Source organism: Triticum aestivum, chromosome 7A, assembly GCF_018294505.1.
Source record: "Triticum aestivum cultivar Chinese Spring chromosome 7A, IWGSC CS RefSeq v2.1, whole genome shotgun sequence".
In the NCBI taxonomy this organism is placed as follows: Eukaryota; Viridiplantae; Streptophyta; class Magnoliopsida; order Poales; family Poaceae; genus Triticum; species Triticum aestivum.
In genome coordinates, this window is record NC_057812.1 from 18762122 (window position 1) to 18783296 (window position 21175).

Below are 21175 nucleotides of genomic sequence, written 5' to 3' on the forward strand. Positions count from 1 at the left end.
CAAGAAGTGGTACCATCCCCTGCTAGTTCCACCGCAGGTGAGGTCGCAAGCACACAACGAGCCGCAGCTTCAGCAAGTGCTGCTTGGGCCTCCTCACGTGCACGCACTAACGAGATGATCTCTCCATGAGGGATAGAAGAGGCAACACCACTATCATCAGAAATTCACGACAAATGTGCATCAGAGAAAGCATTTAGAATTTTGTAGGAGGGTAAAGGGTTACCTGAAACCTCCAGATTTTTGTCAGCAGTACGAAGAATGGCGCTCTCCAATGAGGATAAATCTCCCAACTTGGCCTTGGACCGCACGCTCGGGGCCCGCTGCGGCTCCGGAGTCGCCTTGGACCGCTTGGCCTTAGCGCCCGTACCCACCGACGCCAGCACCGCGCCCAGATCACCCCGAAACTGCTCCGACTCCATCGCCGCACTCGCCTTAGCAGCCGGCTTCGGGCCCGTCTTCTTCTTGGGGGGTCTGCCCGAACCACCCGAGCCGCGACACCCGGAGGGTGGGGTGGGAGCAGAGTCGTCGTTGAGCACGCAGCGAGCATCCACGCCACCAGGAGCCATCGGGGAGCGGGGGACCGCGCCCCCCACGTCACCAGAGAGCACCTCAACCACCATGGGGGCCAGGGATGGCGATCCAAGGTGGGACCCATACTCATCAAAAGAGACAGCAAGAGTCCTGGCCAGCAGAGGAAGGCTAACTGCACTATCCTGCGTAGCCACAACCCGCGATCCCCCATCCAGCATCCCAAGTCTCAGTATCAATTGAGGTGTCATGTATGCTTTCGTCCAGCTCATCTTCTTGACCATCCATCACCGCATCCTGGGGCATCGCCGACCCGAGCGCGCCACCCGACGGCTGCTTAGACAGATCTCTGCCACCACCAGCAGGTTTGGGGCCAGTGCCCGCGTCCCGCAGGCGACCAGACTGGTCCAAGGAGGGGGGAGGGGGTTGCTTGTCAGACGGGCCAGCTCCCCTGGAGCCGCTCTCACCAGTCCTTTTTGGGAGCCGTTCCACCTCCACCTTGATTTGGTAGCCTTCCCCATTGAACCACACCTCGACAAAAACCATTGAGCTTGTCTGGCGACTTGCACGCCAGCTTCATTCTCACCGGCCCCAACCGGATTAGAGAGAGCTCATCCACCACGATGGTACGCCCCAGCATCCTCAGTCCTTCCATCAGACGCTCCACACGGCGATGCTTCCTGGGGATGCCATGAAGCCGAACCCACGTCTCCGGCATGACCATTGGAACCACCTCCTCATGCAGGGACTCCCTCACCCGTGTTGTTATGTCGTTGATGGAGAGAAAGAGTTTGTCACTGGACTTGGCCATATGGAGCAGATCGGCCGAGGGAAAGATGACCGAGAAGTCATTGTCCCCAACTTGGGCGACCTGCCAATCCCAATCACCACTCACCAGATCCCTGTTTGTCTCTCAGTCAACGGAGAGTTCAGCCTGCAGGCTCCCCGCGGTCTAAGAAACTGCCGACAGTGTGCAAACATGGTCATTGACTATGGATGGAAAATACTACTGCTCGTTCCAAAATAAAACTGTGGATTACGGATACCGTCGCGAGGCCTTTTTGCTGGCAAACTGTAATTTGCAAAGCGAAACCGATGAAAATCGCAGAGTTAATAGGGTAGCATGCGTATTGTCTCATCAACTCAAGTCTGCAGAAAATTGATAACGACATATGCAATCATCATTCTCTGTTTACAAATAAGCGCAGACATAGTGGCAATCATCTGTAGGAAAACAAAGTACTAGGAAGCAAAGTAAGTCTGTATTTAAAATTGAAGGTCTTTTAAATCAGGCTGATTCGTAGCAACATCCTGTGTGGTGTAGCCATAAAATTTTCAACGTCTTCTCCCCAGCTGAAATGCATTTACAGAGCATGCATTAGTTTTATTCCGTCGGCAAATATATTGTGTGTTCGCAAGTTGAAAACAATGTGACAAAATTGCAAGGATACGAACAACACACAACATGATAACTACAAATAAATAACTTACCTGTTATCAGCATGACTACTTCATGGTACACGTTTCAGAGGCACTTTGACTGTTCAGGCACCGTGAGCTAGCTCTCTCCTTGCTCGGAAATTGAATTCCAGGCTACAGATTCAGTCGAGATCATTCAGTGTCATTGGCGGCAGAAGATGTAAGGATATTTGTTCACTACAGGCTGAGGAGCTACGTGCAACAAAGTGGATTATATGAAATAAATGCTTAACGAAAAATCGACGCAGAAGACATGACAAAGTTTACAGTATAAGATAGACCTTACATGTCCATCAGATAGGTGGAAACGAATGGTCGTATCATCACCAACAACAAGTGCAAACGAGCAACATCTCCTGTTATAGAGAGACAAAAGTCGTCAGAAACCCAAACTGAATCAACTAAGCAAAGTATGCAACCGTGGTATTCCAGTTAAGGTGCCTGGCGACCTGAGCATAAGGCAGTAGAAGCCAGCATGCAGCATGGGGGCGATCGAGGTGAGCAAAGAACCAAAGAATGGAACGGGGAAGAGATCGATCATCAACTACAACTAGACACTCGTTCTCAGCGCAGATCATCTTTGCTGTTATAGTAGGCAAGAAAGCAGAATCCAAGTCTGAACCCCTAATGGCACTTGGCTGATGAGCATGCAGTTATATAGTGGCATGGTTATTGGACAGGGCCTGTATGCAGGGCGACTTGAAATTCTAAACCATCAAATCACTGCATAAGAGTGGTTCCGAGAAATTCTCGAGCATTTTGATTGTTGCCCTTTTATGTTCATGCTGTTGGCATACTGCGGACAAAGCTTGAGGGACACAAAAATGAGCCCGGTGATTACCTCGGATAGCCGCTAAGATCCCTGTTTGTATCTCAGTCGGTTTGCTGACTGCTCAGTTCAGCCTGCAGGCTCCCCACGGTCTAAGAAACTGCCGAGAGTCTGCAAACATGGTCACTGACTATAGATGAAAAATACTGCTGATTCCAAGATAAAACTGTGGATGTCGGGTACCGTCGCGAGGCCTTTTTGTTGGCAAACTGTAATTTGCAAAGCGAACCCGATGAAAATCGCAGAGTTAATATGTAGCAGGGCAGCAGGCGTATTGTTTCATCAACTCAAATTTGGTGGGAAATGGATAACCACAGATGCAATAATTATTATTTGTTTACAAACAAGCACGGACACTGTGGCGGCAACAAATGGAGATGAATAAACCATCTCTAGAAAAAAAAAAGAGTACTAGAAAACAGAGCAAGTCTATTAAACGCCATTCCGTCATCAGGTTGATCAGCCATTCCATGCCACGGTCTTCTCCAAGAACCGGTTTTTCATCTGGGTAAACAATTGCAACTTGTAAACTCCTTCTGAGATCTCAAAATGGCGTTGCAGCTTGCTACACGCATCTCTTACATTGAAGCCCCAAGATCACTGCGTTCCTCTTCCATTCGCAGTGGAGAAATGGCAAGATCCCTCTCAGCTTCACCTTGCATCATACTAGAGGCTGCCAGCAAGCAGAGATGTGGAACGTGATGGCCAATTAATGGCCAGTTGCAGCATAACAGCATGTATATGCAGCTTCATTGATTGCAGCTTCTTGTGGGGTGTATATTCCATTCCATTTTTGACGTCTTGTCCCCAGCTGAAATGCATTTACACAGCATGCATTAGTTTTATTTCATTGGCAAATGTATAATGTGTTCGCAAGTTGAAAACAACATGACAAATTGCAAGTATATGAAGCACCCGTAGCATGATAACTACAAATTAATAACTGACCAGTTATCAGCATGATTACTGCATGGTTCATGTTTCGGTGGCACTTTGACTGTCGAGGCACCGTGAACTAGCTCTCTCGCCTGGCTCGGAAATGGAATACCAGGCTTCAGATTCATACGACCACTTTATTGATTATTCTCAAGAACCTTACAAAGTATTACAAACAATATACCTAAATCCACCATCTTGGCAACATATGCCTCTATTCTTATCCATACGATGAAGGGTGCTAGCTGGGCTACTACCCAAACCACTCACCTAAGCTTAACATCAAAAGCCGGAAACCCCAGCCGAGCCCCATACCGGGTCTGGGGCACAATCCGGTCAGACGCACTCGTGTGTCGTCGCCGCCATCTTCCACAGGTCCGTCTTCAGATCATATTGAGGCTTCCACCTTGTCTGGCCACTCTGTCATCGACGTCACCATGATGCCAGACAGCTACCTCCTCCTGCGCGAGTCCATCTTCGCGCATCGGACGCTGAGCCTCCACAGCGCCATGCCGCCGATCTCCGCCGCCATCAATGTGTGAGATGAAGTACCGCTCCATCATCCCCCCCAACCATCACTTGCTCCAAAACGATGCCCCCAGGAGGGAAAGCGATAAAACGCCATCATCGTCCAATCCGAAAGACCCAGATCTAGGGTTTCCCCCGGAGCATCCCGAGCCTGATGACGCAGACTGCAACGATGATGCCTCGACAAGGGAACGACATCTAAGACGCCGTCATCGTCTGCCATGACCGTAGTCGGCGCGATTTTCATCAGCAGTTGCTCCACCAGACGTGCGTCACCGACGTCGCTGGTCCCTTCAACCGGAGTAGACTCGAAAACGATGCCCTAAAGAGGGACTATGACGCAAAATCGTCATCATCGCTCGATCCCAAGGAGATCTAGGGTTTCCCCCGGAGTTGCCCGCGCTGTCAAGGACCAGACAAGGGTAGAATCCCGGCGGATCTGCCCAGCTGCCGACGAGTCGCACCCGCCACTATGCCGACGGCAGACCAGCGATCAAGGCCCATGCTTGGGCATAGATCCGGCCGCGCCGCCGCGACCCGATCCGGTCACGCCGTCGCCGTCCCTGGCGACCCGATCCGGTCACGCCGCCGCCGTCCCTGGCGACCACGACGCACCAGATCTCGAGGCCTCCTGCCGCGGGGGAGCGAAGTTGCCGAGGCGCCGCCACCACCCGCCGTGGCGTCTGGCCCGCCGCCACGCTCCGGCCCGGGGGCGCCGGCCCGCGCCAGCCCCACGCAAGCGAGAGGGCCCGAGTCCCCGCCGCCACCGGCGACGACTAGGCTTCACCTGGCCGTGCCCTTGGGCGGCGGCGAGGGAGGAGGAGGAGGAGTGGGGGAGGGCCGGCCGACGGGATCTGCGGGCCTCCCGGCCGCCCACGCGGGGGGCGTCTCGGGAGGAGCAGTAGCACGGTCGGTCGTACGTACTAGTGATTTGTAATGGTTCTTATTTGTCTTTGGAATCTACAGGCCAGCATGTAGCAGGGAGGCGATCGAGGTGAGCGAAGGACCGAATAATGGAATGGAAAAGAGACCGATCATCAATTACAACTAGACACTTGTCTTCAGCGCAGATCATCTTTGCTGCTAAAGAAGGAAAGAAAAGACAGCAGAAGAGAATAGAAATGGACTGTAAGAGTATATAGAAGAATAACATCATCAGTTGATAGTTACAAGCAGGTATATAGCCAGCTAAGTGAACATCAGACCAATTTAAGGAGCCATCTTCCAGCATTTCTATGCAGTGGGCAGATCAGAGAATGCAGGTTGCGTCTCTTGATGATTCATGAGTTGATTGATAATGCCATCTTCCAGACCAGGTTGAGAAAGAGGGGCATATATAACTGAGCCCAAGTGGTGATGGAGAGATTCCGCGAGAGCAGGGCGGTACATCAAGTCCCTGTCAGAAATAATTGATAAGCAAAAAAACTATTTACCAGCATTGCGGATTGAAAGAAACAAAGAGGGATGTTCGATCCGTACCAGAGAATCTGTACCGGAAGCAGTAGGAGCAGTTGCAATGTCGCTGAAGAAAGAAACAAGCAGGATCGATCGATCATCAAGCATCGTCGCCGTCATCAGAAATGCAGGAGCAATAATCATCTTCAGAATCTTGGCTGCTACAACAAACAACAACAGAAGAGCAAGAGCATGTTCAGTTGTGCTAACTGTATATAGGACGTCATCAGTTCAGTAGATTATTACCTACTGCTACTGAACAAAAGAGAAATTAGGTACTGACCTGTCGCTCCTCGTCGTCACAGCCACCGCCTGCGATGAGGAGCTCTCTCCAACTGCTGCTGGGTCGGCATGGAGAGATGATTCCTCCCCCTCCATCGCTTCGTCCGCTTGTACTGCAGTATTGGATCGTTGGACTACATCATCCAGGTCGTGGTGGTTCCCGTCGCTCTGCAGTCGCAGAGCGGGATGGTTGGGATGTGCCTCCACTTCACGTTGCAGCGCACCAAGCCTTGCCACTTTACCATACGAACAAAATGAAATCTCCTTGAGATTTGGAAGGTGTTTGATGCCAGTAATCCCCGAAGACAATCTGCAGTGACGGATTTCTATCTTTTCCAATAGGGGCGAGGTGCCCACCTCAAATGTCAACTCCGTCAGTTGCGTCAGGCCCGAAATAGCAAGTCTCCTGAGACTTAGGAATGTTTCTGCTCTAAAAAACAGTTTCTCCCCAACATAAGATTTCCAACCAAGATCAAGCAGCATGAGCTTAGGCAGTGCGCCCAGTGTTTTCATGCTTTCACCACCTTCTGTCAGATTGCTACACCATAAGCCAATCTTCACCAAATGTATCAGATCCCCAAACCAGATAGGCATCTCCTCAAGATCTCCATCCAAAGCCAGCTTCCTCAGGAGAGGGGGAGGGGAGGAAACAGACTGCAACCACTTAAGTGATGCATTGCTTCTCCCAGATATACCATCATCCACACGGAGACAAAGAGATGTGAGGGAAGTGAGCTTCTCAAGGGATGTACAGAGTATTTTGCTCTTCTGCTTGCTTGCCCCTACTGTGACACTTAACTTTCTTAGCTTTATAAGCTCCCCGAGCTCTTTCACTGCTTTCCTGCTAGTCCGTTCAGTATCCACAATCTCTAGTATCTCTAACTCCTTTAGGTTGCTGATCCCTTTGGGCACCCTCACACCATTAGAGCTGGTAAAACCACCAGTCCAGGCCATGTAAAAATCCATCATTAGGCGTCGACGCTCTTCCAGACTAACTAAAGGAGGAGTGAACAGAATAGGCATACAGAATGTGGACAAGAACCAGTTTGCAGGGTAAAGTAAGAATAAACTAGCATGTATACTATCTTTGCTGCAACGGAGGCTACGAAGGCTTTGTAGTTTAGTGATCTCAGTTGGTAGGGATGCAACATGACCATCTCTTATGTCCAATGTTTGTAAGCCTTGTAGTTTCCCTATGGTTCTTGGGATCTTGTAAATATCAGAAGAACAATCATAAGAAAACCCGATGTTGACATATTTCAAATGACGTAATGACCATACAGTGTTGATATCTTTTTGTGTGATTATAAACTGGGCATCTTGCAGATCCAAGATTCTAAGCATCCTAAAGTCAGGCGAACATAGTGAAGGGGCCGGCTTCATTGGTCTCTCACCAAACACAGTCAATGACCGGACATGGTTCCAATTCAAGCCTCTATTTGGGCTCCAACCTCCTTGGTATGCCACATGACGAAAGTTATCCACTGCTATGCCGGTTACATTATCTGATGTAGACCATGCAAAAATTTCATCTCTAGAAATAGAGATCATGACATCCTGAACAATATCATGAACTCGACAACTCTTGACAATTCCTTCTATGTTCACTCTTGATGGCTGAATCAAGCTTCGGTTGATTAGGTCATTGAAGTAACTAATCCCAACATCCTCAACACTCACCCCACTCCTGGCAATAATAAACCCCTCGGCTATCCATCTTTCCACTAGACGCCTCCTTTTGATTTCAAAATCCTCGGGAAATAACCTTAAATACAGAAAACATGACTTAAGATGAGAACGCAAGTGGTTGTAACTCAGAGTAACCATCCTCTTCATTGCTTCAAGGCTCCGGTTTCTCTCTAGCTCCGAGGGGAGCTGGTTATAAATATTTTCCCACTCATCAACCACTCTAGTGGCAAGCATGCCTCCTATATTGTGAGGATAGCTAGGGGTAACTGTCCAGACTTTTTGACTATCTTAGTAACTATTTTTCTCATGTTCCCATATTTTTTCATTTCTTCCTCACTTTTCCTAGTCTTCCTAAGTAGGAGACTAATGGCATCATTTGTTTCTAAGGGTTCATGGCGGTAGATAAGTGAGCTAGAAGATTCCAAAGTGCAGTTCTTAGCTAAGCCAAGATCTCGTGTTGTTACCACTATCCGGCTACCTTTGTTGTTACTTCTAGGAAAAACAACACTTTTCATCCAATTCCAATCATCTATGTTCCACAAATCATCAAGAACAACAAAATACCTCTTCTCAAGTAGCTCTTCTCTAAGATAGTTGGCGAGATTCACTTCGTTCACTACATTCCCTTCAAGTTGCTTCGTCAATGCTTCACTGCCAAAAAGTTTTTTGATCATAACTTTGAGGAACTCCATCCTGACAAATGACTGAGAGACAGTGATCCAAGCACAACATGAATAGCTTTTCATATTTTCATAAACCTTCATTGTAAGAGTAGTCTTACCCAAACCACCCATGCCGACGACACACACTACCTGAGCAGGGCTATTTATGGCTTGGACATCTATGAGATTTATCAACTCTTGTTTTGGCTTGGAGAACCCCACAAGTTCAGCTTCATCAATGTTGATGGCTGACTGGTTGCGAATATCTTCCATGCAAGAATCCCTTTCTTCAATGGCTTTAATGAGTTGGTTCTTCTCAATCAGGTTGTAGCGTATATTCCTTTTGCTGACTTCTTCAACTCTTGATTTCAGATCGCGAATTTGAATCGCAATTCGATGGCGATCTTTGAGTTTCATGAGCTTCCTCGACAAGCTTTGACTTGCCACATGCACCATGAATTCACCAAGGCAATCTTCAATATTGTACGAGACATCCCTTACTTGCTCTGCCCACACCTTGAGTAATATGTCTTTCTCCTTTATCGATTCAGCGGCCGCCAGGAAAGCCTGCATCGTCGCTATTTCGTCTTTGATGAACCTGATAGATAATGGTTTGAAAGAAAATTAATTACAACACGCATGTAATTGTTCCCACAGCCTATGTCATAAATGGAAAAAAGAAATGCACCTCCATTAAGAGATTTCAAGCCTACCTTGAATACCTGGTGTCATTCTATATATATGATTTAAAACATTTTTTCTGTTTCAAGATTTAATATATCCAACGAGAGCAACAGAAAAGAAGGGTGCAAGAGGCTGTGTGAAGTGCATGGCCTGAACAGAACAAGTGCATGTGAACATACCAGATATCCTTGCCCACACCCATGAGGAGGCTCATCTCATCAGCGGCGGCAGAGGCGGCCTTGCTAATGGCGGCGCGCAGCATGGGCCTCGCCATGCTCAGCACCGTCTCCGCCATTATCTCAGGCCTGCCGATATGAAACAAGTCAGTTGATCGAGCTCACACCTCACGGTCGCTAGCTCTCTCTGTGTGTGTTGTGGACTATGACTCGGTGCTCTTTGTCCTGCCACTAACAGGGCATGTTTGCAGTGCTCTTATAGCGAAACCCCTGAGCTAGTGACAGCGTGCCCATGTGAGTATTCACAGATAGGTATCGTCCGGAGTTTATATCAAACGGTAACATGCATGTATAGTTTAATTTAGCTGTTTAGCAAGCAGACACCTTTTGTCTTGTCCTCTAATCGAGGCAAGTAATTATGGTTACAATTTCTTAATGTACGCGCGTCCACTCTTGCCGCAACGACCGATGCCATACATACTACATGGCTTGTGAGTTTCTGTCTTTCTGATGCCCAATGCCCATGCGACTATCAATGTACTCCAACGTGGACCCACAAACCTCCCACATCTGTTTAGATCACGTCATTTAGACCGTGAAAGCCATCTAACACGGTCCAGACGCATTTTCTCCCTTAAACCGAATACAAACGTGGAGAAGGTTTACGGGAGTCCGAACCACTGTCACACCCACTTCTGACCGTTCTGGTACGACAAAAAAAAAACCTTCTGCGCGTGCTTCCAGCCCGTCTCTAACTGTCCGCTTTCATGCCGCTGCAGAGCACGTCGCTCCACATTGAAGGCGGCTCAGTGCAGACGCGACCTCCCACTATCTCCGCCACTGAAACTGCGCACCGGCTGATGCACCGTCCACTGCACGCCCGGCTGAACACGCCTCCTCGTCGCATTTAAATGCCTCCATTAAACCCGCGTGAAAGCCGAGAAACCTACTATGGCCACATGTCCATTCGTGAGCGGGCCGACATTAAACGCAACACCGGGCAAACTCCTCCCATCCGTCCTCTATTTAAACGAGGCCAGTTGTCGGGAAAGAATCGCACCACATCGCCGCTCCCCATCTCCTCCTTCCACCATTTTCTCGACTCTTTCACTGTCATCTGACGAGCAGGAAGAGCAGTTATCCGGCTGGGTGGTCTGCCGAACCCGCCAGATACGAGCCACGCAGCTCGCTGCTCCACCTCCCTTGCCAAGCCTGATATAGCAAGTTACCACCCCAAGCCAGCGCGTGCTTCACCAACTTGCCGCTCCAAGCCAGCTCGTGGAGGGGCAAGTTACGCCAGCCCGACACAGGGGGAGCACGGCGGCACGGGCATCATCGCTGTCGTGGAAGACACCACGTCGTCCCGCGCCTCCCGTGCATGAGACCGCATCATCCACCGTCAACACACGCGTAGCCGCGCCCTGTCGACAGAGAAAGATGTTGGGTGCACCGAGATCGTTGAGTCGGTGGCTAGCGCGACTGAGTCCACTGCCAACATCGAGGGAAAGTAGAACATGGGAGGCCGCCGCCGCTTGGGTTCCAAGAAGGCCACCTAGGCACCCGTCTGGGCTCCACGGAAGCACCCTTCCCCTCCGGCTGAAGCACCCTCTTTGCTACTCGGATGAGCGGCGCAGCCGGACATAGGAAAGATGCGGGGGGAGAATATGCCTCCGGGACTCCAGGCAGCCCGGTTAGCGGGCTGCCGAACATGGCGAAGACAAAGGGATCCGCCGCGGCCGGCCGTAGACTAGTGTAGTTTATTCGTGTCGTGGGAGTGGAGCTCCGCATGATACGTGCACATAGTTTTACCTTTTTAGTTAAAATATGTCTAAAATGTAACCATTTTCGTATGAAATCCGTCATGTTTATATGAAATCTGACCATGTTTGCATGAATTGGTTTGTTGAAAAAGAGTTTGATATTTGGCTAAAAAAAGTTTGAAATGTATGCGGCTAACGTTGGATGATGACCTTGTCCGTGTCCGCGGACTGGTTCCTCCTGCCCGTGGACGGATGCGGGAGAAAATTTACTGGTGGTCGTTGAAGATGCCAAGGTACCACGATTGAGCTGCTTAGTTAGCACATAAAATTGTAAGCATCTTACTCTAACAAATATCAAGTGGGTCACTCAATGACATCTCAACAAGCAATTATTACATGTACGGTGGGGGTTACTTAATTCATAACAAACAGTCAATTTTATCGTTTAGCAGCTCAATTATTGCCATTGCCAGCAAGCTATAGCTAACATCATCATGATTATTACAGTCGGCCTGAATTTCTAAATGAAGACTCCACCAATACAGCCCGGGCGGGTCTTGTTGTTCAACCCACCGCATCTTAATTAGCAATGACTATAAGTGTGTTCTCTGCTAAGTCTTTATATTTTATATAGTCAAGCGTAAGAATTGCTAATACTAGTTAATTAACCATTGTAAGGAAAGGCAGAAGTTAGTGTTCATAATGTGTAGTATTTCAAAATGTCAGGAGTATCGATATTTAAGAGGAGTTGGAGCAACTCTGACAGATGAGATTTGAGTGTCGTGCATGCTTCTGCAACTGATGAGAATGTTGTGAAGTGTGGACTGTGATGCATTGCTCAAACCAAACCTCCAATAATTGTAGCGCACTAGCGCTCAACTTAATCATACATGATATACACAGTGGTGGGCAAGGTTAGATGGTGTCTGAAGTCTGATTGGCCACTGTTCGTCACTTGATCTTATCTGACTCGCCGGTTAACAAAACGCTGTAAAGAGTGGTTAAGACTTGGATCTATATATCTGCTTGGTGCTTGGCAAGTTCGTTCTTGTCTTACTCTCAAGTTGGAATTGATAAGTTTGTAAGCATAGTTAGACCTTGGATCCGTTTCGATCAATGCACGAATGGGGAAGACTTCACGGCACTGACGAAACATACAGCTTCGTTCTTGTGTCTCTATGTAAAACTGTAAACTCTGAAAGTTTACCAAGTGTGTACTGAACAGCTGGGCTCACCATCGCCTTAATGACAGCCGTTTTCCCTTTCCCAAGTAAATGTTCTTAGAAATCAACTTTATTCACCATGCAAGTTTGCATAGCTGAAGGAGCGTCTCGAAAGTCAAAGATATATAGCAGCAGAGGAGAACCTTAGTTAGTTTGCATCAACTTTAATTTTTGGACGTCGATAAGTGCCACACGTGTGGCACAATAGACATCCGCCCACACGCCCCTGTGTGGCATATCCAGCAGGCAGCCCACACGACTCTGTGTGGGCGAATATTAAAACTGCCCACACGTGTGGCACGAAGAGCACCCTACCACACACACGTTCAGCACGAGGGGATCGATCCCTCACACGAATTCGTTCGCTAGGGGGACACACAGCCCGCACGCCTTCATCACACGAGGCCTTTTTCCCTGTGAAAAAGGAACAAAAAGCCCACTGACAACAAATTAAATGAAAAGACCCAGATTTTGTTTTCTTTCTTTGACAAATAAAAGCCCAGATTTTGCTCAGCTACTAAAAAATGCCATCAGTTTTGAAAAATAGCAGAAAAAATTGCCATCCGAGTTTTTTAACAATGGCAAAGGTTTATAAAAACATATTTAATCCCCCAATTAAATATGGCAAATCTACCATGACAAAAAAAATCAATATTGCCATGTGAGAAAACACAAAATAGTCAAAAATTTCATGTGAACACAAAAAATTTGACAGGACAAATAAAAGAAAAAAAATGCAAATGGCATTTTTAATTAAATTGCCATGAAAGTTTAATTAAAATTGCCGTGTTTTGAAGGATAATTTTACCGTGTGTTAGAAAAAACACAAAAAGTTGAAAATCAAGTATGAACAAAGAGATCTGCCATGGCAGATTAGTATCAAAGAATTGTCGTGTTTTGTATGATGAATTTATCGTGTGTGAAAAACACAAAAAGTTGGAAATTCAAGTATGAACAAGAAACTTTCCATGGCAGGTTCTATCAAGAATTGCCTTATTTTGTATGATGACTTTACCATGTGTGAGAAAAACAAAAAAATGAAAATCAAATATGAACAAGAAAATTGCCATGTCAGATTCATATTGAAACTTGCCATGGCAGAAAAATTCGTGTAAGCTAAAGTGCCATGATTTGAAAACTAAATTTGCCACGATCAATAAACTAAATTTGCCATGATCAATAAACTAAATTTGCCATGAACCAATAAACTAAAATTTTCCATGAACAATAAACAGAATTTGTATCAAAACTTTGCATGGCAAATTTGTATCAAGTATTGCCGTCTTTTGGTATGATGAATTTGCCGTGTGTGTAAAACACACAAAAAGTTGAAAATCAAAAATATGAATGAGAAAATTGCCATGGCAGATTCGTATCAAAACTTGCCATGGCAAATCCGTATCAAGAATTGCCGTGTGTTTGTATGATGAATTTGCCGTGTGTGAAAAAACACAAAAAGTGAAAAAATCCAATATGAACAAGAAAATAGCCATGTGAGATTCATATCAAAACTTGCAACGACAAAAATTGTGTAAAATAAATTTGCCATGATTTGGAAACTAGATTTGCCATGATCAATTAACTAAATTTTCCATGATTTGTAAACTAAATTTGCCATGATCAATAAACCAAAATTGCCATGATCAATAAACTAAATTTGCTATGATTTTCAAACTAAATTTGCCATGAACCAATAAACTAAAATTTTCCATGATCAATAAACAAAATTTGTATCAAAACTTTGCATGGCAAATTTGTATCAAGTATTGCCGTCTTTTGGTATGATGAATTTGCCGTGTGTGTGTAAAACACACAAAAAGTTGAAAATCAAAAATATGAATGAGAAAATTGCCATGGCAGATTCGTATCAAAACTTGCCATGGCAAATCCGTATCAAGAATTGCCGTGTGTTTGTATGATGAATTTGCCGTGTGTGAAAAAACACAAAAAGTGGAAAAATCAAGTATGAACAAGAAAATAGCCATGTGAGATTCATATCAAAACTTGCAACGACAAAAATTGTGTAAAATAAATTTGCCATGATTTGGAAACTAGATTTGCCATGATCAATTAACTAAATTTGCCATGATTTGTAAACTAAATTTGCCATGATCAATAAACCAAAATTGCCATGATCAATAAACTAAATTTGCTATGATTTTCAAACTAAATTTGCCATGAACCAATAAACTAAAATTTTCCATGATCAATAAACAAAATTTGTATCAAAACTTTGCATGGCAAATTTGTATCAAGTATTGCCGTCTTTTGGTATGATGAATTTGCCGTGTGTGTAAAACACACAAAAAGTTGAAAATCAAAAATATGAATGAGAAAATTGCTTGGCAGATTCGTATCAAAACTTGCCATGGCAAATCCGTATCAAGAATTGCCGTGTGTTTGTATGATGAATTTGCCGTGTGTGAAAAAACACAAAAGTGGAAAAATCAAGTATGAACAAGAAAATAGCCATGTGAGATTCATATCAAAACTTGCAACGACAAAAAATGTGCAAAATAAATTTGCCATGATTTGGAAACTAGATTTGCCATGATCAGTTAACTAAATTTGCCATGATTTGTAAACTAAATTTGCCATGATCAATAAACCAAAATTGCCATGATCAATAAACTAAATTTGCCATGATCAATAAATTAATTTTTCCATGGTTAAGTGAGAAAAAACATAAAGATTATCATGGGAGTGTTACAAAAAAAACCTACATTTGCCATGTTTAGTATACAAAAAATGTTGTGAATTTGCCGTGTGAATTTAGTAAAAATGTTTCTAAGTTTGCCATGTGTAGACAAAACTTGACATGTCAACATTACAGGAAAAACAATTAAAAAATGCCATTTGACAAGTTTTAAATATTGTCATGTTTGGAAAATTGCCATAGTGCTATATTTGTGTGGCCACCTCTAGAATAGTTTACGTGTTATAATTTATACAATTTGACATGGATGATGTGAAAGAAAAGTGTTATGAGTTTGCCATGTGCAAATATAAGAATTTGCCATGTGCGAGGATAGTAGTTTGCCATGTTCTTGAACTAATTTGTAGTTGCCATGGCAACATTCTTCTGATAGTAGTTTGCCATGTTCTTGAACTAATTTGTAGTTGCCATGGCAACATTCTTCTGATAGATATGGCAAAAGAACGTAGAACTTTAGCATGGCAAAAGTAGAGTAAACATTTGCCATAGAAAATGAAGTAAATTTTCCATGCTACAAAAAATGATGTCTAGTCATGGTGATTTGCCATGGTATAAGAAATTAAATGATGTCTAAAATTCATGAGAAATGATAGAAAAAAATGGGTATCAATTACAACAAGTTGCCATGGCAACTTGTTATAATTTTTGAGTTGCATCGTAGCGTAGTTTTGACTTTACATGGCAAAAACATATTTTAGTTGACATTAACTATACATTTGGTAGTGCTATGAACTACAATTTGTAAATTTGTCATGAAATTTGGTTAATTACCATCACATCAGACTAATTAGAAAAATCTGTAAATTAACTACATATAGCATGATCGACTGAAAATTGGATCTCACAGTTTTGCATCGTATATATAAGAATCGAGAACAGTGCATCCCCTTCAGCGAGGAGCTGTGAAGTTACCTAAACATGTACTGCATGCTTTATTAACAAAATAACTCAGTCAACAGGGTAAAAAACCGGCCTTGCAGGCAAAGAAAGTGGCCAGAATTTAGATAGTTGTGCCACCATCTCTGACCAGATATCCCCTGTGCTTCTATCTCCTATTTTCCCAGTCATCTGAATAGAAGACATAAATAAGACGCAAACATGCATAAGCTATTGATTAACATCATCGTCCAGCTTCTTGACTTGGTCTCCAATCTCCAAATTAGCACACAACAAAAACAAGTGCTCGTTTACCTGCGTGAGTGAAAGGTGTCTCCATCGTCATGGCTTTGGCAAAGTAGGACGTCCAAGTCCATGGCGGCATGTACAACAGAAACGCCCTCCATGGCCTATGCTTGACTACAGTGAACTCTGAAACACTTTTAGATGGATTGCATCGAATGGGAACCTGAAGAATTGAGGCGAAACTAATAAAAGCTTGTGGCACCTCACGTACCATTGAAGAACTGTGGGAACTTGACAGGAAGCACCACCGTCTCTTGCGGCGCTTGACGGGGATCCCCTCTGTATGGGAAACGAACCCCGTCAGCCTGGTGTCGATGGCATCGCGCAGCCATGGCGCCACCGCAGCTCGACCCTGCCATCCCACCAACTCCGACCAGCAACGCCGCCGCGACCTTGCTCTCCAAACCAAATCCATCCAACTCACCGAAGCCCAAGCGTGCACAACCTCACCAACTCCCTATTGTCTTCCCCATCCTTCTCCCGAGCTCGGCTTGGGGCGGCGACGGCGAGCTCGGAGGGGACCCGGAAAGCAGGACGACGACCTTCGGCCTGATTCCGGCCAGATCCGCCCTGTGAACCACTGGCAGCACCTGCTACATCGCCGGCTGATTCCCTTCGGCGCTCCTCTGCTCCGAGATGCTAGGGGCCGCCGCGGTCGCCGCCGCATCCGCGAGCACCGACGATACCCCATTCCGTCGAGTTCAGCGGTGAGCCTCGCCATCTGCCGCTCCACGACCACCTCCCATCACACATACACTCAATCTCGCGCCAGAAATCCGTGGACCGCGGGCTTCCGCCGGAGCACGAACAAGGCTGGGGGCGGAGATCCAACCCCAGCAGCAGCCGCCCGCGCGTCCTTCCTTCTCCGGTACACCTTCCATCGCTGTCGGCCGGATCCACCTCCGCCCTCCACCACCCGGGGCCTCCGTCCACCTCCGCTCGGGGCTGCCGTCCGCCGCCGCCCGGGCTATAGTGTGTGTGACGTGCGGGTAGGTGGGGAAGAAAGGTGAGGCAGAGCGTGGGGGGGTGGGGAGAAGAACGCGAGACCGGGAGTGAGGCGTGCGGCACAGTTTGTCGCAGCCCGCACGAGGCTGTGGGATGACGTGGCAACGTACAATGCTCTAAAAATCGTGCAAAATGATCCAACGATAGATGAGGCGTTCGGGCAGGATGCTACGCACCACACGTGCGGGCGTTAATATTTCCCTAATTTTTTCAATATCTGAAACCTAGTTTACATCAACTTTAAATTTGTGCAAATTCCGAAACCGGATAGAATGCGTTCTTTTCTAGACCACAGGCTCGCTCAATTTTCTGTACTCGGGGCCCTATCTCTCCTGTTGCTCAGTCCATGCTTAGACTGTCAGCTGAAATGAGGATGCATGTTCACCAATTTAAGGATGGAAAAATACTGCTTCTCATAAACTTATTGGCATAAATCATTTCATCGCTTTAAATTTGCAGAAAATGGATAACAACAGATGCAATCATCATTCTCTGTTTACAAACAAGAACATAAAGGCAGGCAGCAACAAATCATCTCATGGAAAACAGAGAACTAGAAAAAAAAGTTAGTCTGTATTCATAAGTGCAGCTTTTTTCATCAGGCTGATCAGCCATTACATTCCATGGTGAAACTTGTAAACTCCTTCAGGAATCTCAAAATGGCATTGCAGCTTGCTACTCCCCTCCGTTACAATGAAGCCCTAAGATCAATGCACTCATCTTCCATTCACAATGGTGAAATGTCGAGATCCCTCCCAGTCTCACCTTGCACCATATGCGAGGCCACTGTCCAGCAAAGAACTTGGGCAGCTTCTTGTGTACTGTAGTCGATTACATTTTCCACGTCTTTTCCCCAGTTGAGATAAAAAAACAAAGCATGAATTAGTACATTTCATCAGCAGATGCATGTTCAGAAGATGAATTTGATACCAAGGAGCTGTAGATGAACTGACCAGCTATTAGGTGATCAGTTGCAGAAGTATGCACTACACTCAAATCTCATCTGTCAGAGTTGCTCCAGGTCCTCCTAAATATCGAGAGTCCTGACATTTTGAAATACTACACATTATGAACACTAACTTCTGCCTTGCATTTACCCAGATACGAAGAAGGAACAGAAGGTTAGCCGATGCACACCTATATTACTTCCATTGGGTTATACCTTCCTCCAGTCGTCTCCTTACTATTATACAACCTTTGGCAGAAAATCAGGTAATGCGCCGCCATAAGTCGCGTTAATTGCATCATGAGTTGGATAATGTCACGCTCCAGCTTCTCCCAGCTTTGCGAGCACTACCTACCTAATTGCATAAAGAAATAACATTCACCTGGCCAGTGTCATCTTCACTATAAGAGACAACAAACGGAGAGATGAATTGAAATGTGTGTATAGCTACTACCTACTGCATGAACAAAAGAGACATTAGCAGTTGACCTGTCTGCATGGAACGGACGGCTCCTCTGACATTGGCAGCATAGGAACATCAGGTTGTATCTTAGCTTCACTTTGCGGCATAGAGTCCACCAGCATAGAACTTGGAAGTTGAACACAATGGCCAATTGCATTATAACAATGCAGCTTAATTGGTAGTGGTATCTTGTGTTGTATGGTCCATTGCATTTTCATCCCTGACTAACATACATATACAGAGCATGCATGAGTTCATTTATCAGCAAATCTGTTATGTGTTCAAGCCGAAAACAACATGAGAAATCATGCTGAACAATTTAACATCATACTAACTACAAAGAAAGGAAAGGAGTTGTTACTTGCTTAACTGACCAGCTATCACGCTTTGGAGCCCGACTGTGAGTGTAGAGCATGTGAACTCCCTCCTGGATCAGAAAGAAATCACATGGCTTTCAACTTCGCTTGACAAGACATTATTCAGTACCCCTTGGCAGCACAGGATGGATGAGAAGCTCCCGGCAGGCTGCATCTTTGGATATTCGTGCATATATGCAGTGGATTTAGCTCGAGAAGCATGGTGTGCCAAGTCCAATTAACTAGCGACCTGAGTGAGAGCCACCGATGCCAGCATATATGCAGCCAATTTGGATGGACAAGCGAATGATGGAGGCAATCGAGGCTATCAGCACAGATCATCTTCGCTGTAAGAGACCAAAAAAAAACAGAGATGAATCAAATATGTGTATAACGTACATCTCAGCTAGTAGCTATATATATAGCCTACTGATTGAAGGAAAGACAAATTAGTAGCTGACCTGTCGCTCGTCGTCGGCATGGCGGCATCTCTCCCCTGAACGGATGACTCCTCCCTTGCTTGCACTTGTAGACCGGATCCTTGTTCGACGATATACTGACCCAGGTCATGGTAGCTTTGGTCCTTGTGAAGCCGTAGCACGGGATGGTTTGGGTGTGTGTTGACTTCTCCCTCCAACACACCAAGCCTCGCTACTCTAGCAACCCAACTAATCCAAATCTCCTTGAGTCTGGGAAGGTGCTCAATACCAGTAATACCCGATCCCAACCAGCACTTTCTGATTTCTATCTTCTCCAACTGGGGTGCGGTGCCCTCCCTGAATATCAACTCTCTTAGCTGTTCCAGGCTGGACATGAAAAGTTCCTCTCTGAAAACAAGTTTTTCTCCAACATAAGATTGCCAACCAAGATGAAGGAGCATGAGCTTGGGGAGGGTGCCTAGTATTTTCAAGCTTGTATCTCCTTCTGCCAGTTCACTCAACTGTAAGTTTATCTTCACCAAATGTACCAGACCCCCAAAACAGTCAGGTATCTCTTCAAGAACACCACACAAATTCAGGGTCCTCAGAAAAGGGGGGAGGGAGAAAATAGAATGCAACCACTTGAGTGATACACTACCTTCCCGATAAGTGTTTGCATTCGCATAAATATGAAGAGAGCGGAGGAAAGGGAGCTTCTCAATGGATGCAGATAGTATCCTGCACTTCTGCTTGCTCGGCCCAAGTGCGACACCTAACTTTCTTAGGTTTATAAGCTCTCCGAGCTCTTTAACTGCTTTCCTACTAGTTCGCTCAATGTCCACAACCTCTATTATCTCTAACTCCTTTAGGTTACTGATCCCTCTGGGCACCCTCACACCGTGAGAGCTTGTCAAACGACCAGTGCAGGCCATCTGAAAGTCCAGCCTAAGCTGTGATTCATAATCATGACTAATTAAAGAAATGAGCCAAATAGGTATGCAAAGTGCTGACAAGAATAACATTGAAGGGTAAGCTAAAACTAAACCGGTTGTACTTAGTTTGCTACATCGAAGGCTACGAAGGCTTTGTAGTTCAGTGATCTCAGTCGGCAGTGATGCGACATGACAACATCTTATGTCCAAGGTCTGCAACCCTTGTAGTTTCACTATTGATCTTGGGAGCTTGTAAATATTTGAAAAACCTCCATGAGAAAACCTGACATTGAGATACTTCAAATGACGTAATGACCCTATAGTGTTGATGTCTTTTTGTGTGATTTGAAACTGGGCATCATGTAGATCCAATGTTCTAAGCATCCTAAAATCAGGCGAACAAAGTGGATGTGCCAGCTTCACGGGTCTCTCACCAAACATAGTCAATGATCGAACATGGTGCCAATCCATGTTTTTATCTGGTCAACCACTACCTTGATATGTTAGATGACGATAACTCTCCCCTACTATGCCGGTTAGTTTGGTGGTAAGTTGCAGTAGTTTAGTACAAGTACTTCTCTTTTGCCGGCGAGAAAGTTGGCCGGCCAAATTTGGACTCGCCACGCCAGAGCATTACCTCCGTTGATGATTAGTGCCTTGAGCCTAGCTCCCTTTTTGTATTCCATTTGTTGAAATGCAACTTCCCAAATAATTAACCACACGTCAATATCCTACCATTTAGAGAAGACACCCCGCGTCCAACTACCCCCGCGTCGCTCTCGCCGAAGGGCGGCTCGGGGGCGACTCCTTCCTGCCTAGCGCGCCACCGCCGGAGGACGCCGCCAGACGAAGCTCGTGTGGCTGACGGCGGCGGCGGGGCGGCTCCTCGCGGCGTCCCCTAGATCTGGGGCGGCGGATCCCAGCG

The 21175-nt window shown here is 45.9% G+C and overlaps 1 pseudogene; it reads right to left on the reverse strand.

Moving 5' to 3' along the window:
• Positions 1-3502: 3502 nt before the first annotated feature.
• On the reverse strand, positions 3503-9367 carry LOC123152831 (disease resistance protein RPM1-like; annotated as a pseudogene).
• Between the last annotated feature and the right edge of the window lie 11808 nt (positions 9368-21175).